Raw genomic sequence first — 239 nt, 5'->3', positions numbered from 1 at the left:
CTACGTCACACGAACCGCCCTCGCCACGCTACAGTATGATGCCTTCAGGGTATCCTCGGAAACTTCACAATATGTATTGAATACGTCGTTCTTTACTGAAATAAATATAAACAGGGGTCAGTTCAGGGTGGCATTTTTCATACGTAACCCAAGCAACTAAGCCACAATTAATTTACTGAGCAGACCTGTGCCCACATCCACGAAAAACACGTGCTTAAAGTTCTGTTGGACTTATTTCG

The sequence above is a fragment of the Seriola aureovittata genome, chromosome 12 (assembly GCF_021018895.1).
Source record: "Seriola aureovittata isolate HTS-2021-v1 ecotype China chromosome 12, ASM2101889v1, whole genome shotgun sequence".
NCBI lineage: Eukaryota > Metazoa > Chordata > Actinopteri > Carangiformes > Carangidae > Seriola > Seriola aureovittata.
Note: the sequence above shows the minus strand (reverse complement) of the source record.